This window comes from Taudactylus pleione, unplaced genomic scaffold, assembly GCF_031769625.1.
Source record: "Taudactylus pleione unplaced genomic scaffold, aTauple2 ptg000279l, whole genome shotgun sequence".
NCBI lineage: Eukaryota > Metazoa > Chordata > Amphibia > Anura > Myobatrachidae > Taudactylus > Taudactylus pleione.
In genome coordinates this window covers 441,871-444,984 of record NW_028284681.1, presented here as the reverse complement: position 1 = coordinate 444,984, position 3,114 = coordinate 441,871, and the positions used below count along the sequence as shown (strand labels likewise).

The window sequence follows — 3,114 nt, the reverse complement described above, 5'->3', positions numbered from 1 at the left end:
GAGGGGGGCCCAGAATGGTATCTTGTCTGGCGACTAATGGGGTCTAAATCTGGCTAGGGTTGGGCTACTGGAGAGAAATTTAGTTACTAGAGGGAGGGTTAGGCTTGTTCACAGGCTGGAGATGCGCATCACCGATTGGGTGAACCGGGGATCCTGCCACTGTTCAGTGCCAGGCATGCCCCAGAGGGCCAACTGTATGATATCTAGCGGTAGATTCGGCCCTGGAGCTAAGAGCCACCTTCAAAACCTGGAGCTGGAATGGAGATGAAAAACAAATGGGTGCTGGAGCTTAATTTCTGCAGCTGATCCGCTTTCTGCCAGCTTCAAGTTTTGAAATGAACCATAAAAGTAGATGAATATTTCTGTCCAATTATCATTGATTAGGAAGTTCCATAAAATCTACTACATTTAAATAGACACTAAACCCATAGGTAGAGATCTCCAAGACTGGCAGTGGCATAAAGCTGGAAAACTTGTATCGCCACCATGTAGGATATATTGAGAAAACCTGACACCCCCGGTTTTAGATAAATATTTGCAAGTGCCGCTTCCTGTTTTGCAAACAGATATTGGTCGAAAATAAGGTAATCTCTGGACCCTTTGCAGAGCATTGCTACAGTGACAAAATTGTAAAACATTGCACAGTTGAACACAATCCATATATGAGACCTGTCAAGCAAAATAATACACCAACCAATTTTATAGTAAAAAACAAACATAACATTTTATTGTCAATTCTCTGGGTTCAGGAACCCTAAGGCCGGCTTCTGTATTAGGAGAGTGGATGAAGCTAGAGGTCTTGATGAAACTCCTCCTCATGCAGTTTGGTAAAAAGAATGTGGAGTAGGCTGGAGAGCCACCTTGTGGCCTGGGGTAACTGAGACAATGGCTCAGTCTCTGGGACAGTCTCTAATTCAAGTAGAATTAATTGGTACATGTAACAGATAGCACAGGCTGGATCGGACCAGTGAGTGCAGAAGACACCAGAGCCACAGGATGCATGTACAAGAGTCTTAGCAAGTATAGTATGCTGCTAAGACTTGTTAATATGATCTTGTGTATAGCCAGAGATAGATGATGGGATCTGACTGAGTGTTGAAAGAGTTAGCAGGATATAGCGAACCGTATGGCATTGGTAATAGACTCTTGCTGGGAACAGTACTGGAGCAGATATTTGAGCTTGTTATTTCAGAGCACAGTCTTGAGTTGATGGGGGGAGCTTGCTGTGTCATGCACTGCCTGGAGCTGATGGTGGAGCACTGCCTGGAGTTGATGATGGAGCTTGCCGTGTACAAGTACTATTCAAGGCTGTTTTTATATCCTCCTGTCTACCCTCAACCTTGAGATCAGCAAAGACCTGGATGAAATACAGGTGATCAGTATGGATGCAGAGCATCTTTGAGCTCATGAACTCAATAATAGATAGGCAACAGCTCCAAAAGGCTTCCTTTGAGCACTCAACTAGGAATGGCTTCATCGGATAGGAGGTCATACTACCCACGTATGTGTAGGATATGTCCAGATATTTTGACAGAAATGCCAGTAGTTCTTGCTCACTGTTCAGCTCTAATGGAATGACCTCTTGGCAGAGCATGTAGAGGAATACAACATTGGCCAGGTTGATGGAGCCTTCTTCCTGCCAGTATCCAGTGTGTCATATCTATACTTGTCATCCATAATATAATATCTGTAGGTGACAGATTGTTGAACTGGTTACACCTTCGACAGATGAACTTGGCAAAACAGCTCAGGAGCTCGCTGGCGGATGCCTGCATCATTGTGCATTTTGGACTCAAGCACACTTGGTCCTCAGCTGACTCAAAGACATTAGGCATAGGCTACTTAGCAAGGATGTTGTGTGAGACCTGTGTGAAGGTTGTTATATCAACACAGGATATAGAATTCTTCATGCTCTCACTGATGAGGTGGGTAACATTGGTTTCACCGTTTTTACCTTGTCTCCTCTTAGCCATAAATCGCCTAAACCGCCGGAATAGTGAATGTCTTTCAACAGATCTTCTTGACTCTCTTCTCAACAGCAGCACGATGGGTGCCATTTGATGAATCTTCCTCATGCTGACCCACCTTGCAGAAGCACGGGAATAGGAAGCAATTCCACATTCCTATTCAAGGTCCTATTCTTTTTCCATGGTACCTGCAAGCAGAAATGTCTGTAGGAATCAAATACAGATTTGGGCTATGATCTGTGGTGGCTCTGACTGCAGGAGACAATCAGATAGGCACAATCAGTATCCAGCACTTTGTAAAAGAAGCTGCCCATTTGTAGACTAGGCAGCAACTGAGTCCAGGAGGTTGTTGACAGAGGTGCTCTGCTTACAATGGGCATTGTGACACAGAATGATGATGATTGTGAGGTATTATTTATGCTAATGAGCTACTGATAACATCTAGGCAATTTCAAAACGTGATGTTTTGTGTGAGCACACTGAATGTCCTGGTCAAGCAGCAGCAGAAAACTATAGTAAATCAATCTAGCACTGATTATCTATGTTCAGCATGTAAATATTAAGTGTAAAATCATTGTCCGAATACGTAAGTCTGTGACACACAGATAGTAAATTCCATCTGAGTAAAACATGAAATAGGTAATTGCTATAATGAATTTCAAAAACTAACTTATTATATCTGAGGTTCTGTGTGAGAATTTTATTTAATCCTAATAAACAAAGCTTTTTTAATAAACCGGTATTAAATTAAGGACCGAGAAGGGGGAAAAAATTTACATTTCACTCACATATAGAAAATCTATTTCGACAGAGATTTGTCCTGACTGTTTTCTGTGTCTGATTTAGCTTGTACACCTGGACACTTTACCCAAGATATCAGCCAAAGGTGAAAGGTATGTAGCTCTGCTCGCTGGTTAAAACTGCATCTTCACCGTGAGTTTTAGGTCCAGAACACGGCGTGGCTTTGTCACCATAGTTGGGCAGCAAGATCACACTTCAGCAGCATCTGTTTTCACACAGCTGTAATTATACACTACGTGCCATGATGTCTTCTCATCCAGGGGCACAGCTGTAATTGTACATCTACGTGCCATGTTGTCTTCTCATCCAGGGGCACAGCTGTAATTATACATCTATGTGCCATGAT

General features: G+C 42.8%; 1 pseudogene; it reads right to left on the bottom strand.

Moving 5' to 3' along the window:
* Positions 1-1,228: 1,228 nt before the first annotated feature.
* LOC148512607 (cyclin-dependent kinase 5 activator 1-like) lies at positions 1,229-2,121 on the bottom strand (annotated as a pseudogene).
* Between the last annotated feature and the right edge of the window lie 993 nt (positions 2,122-3,114).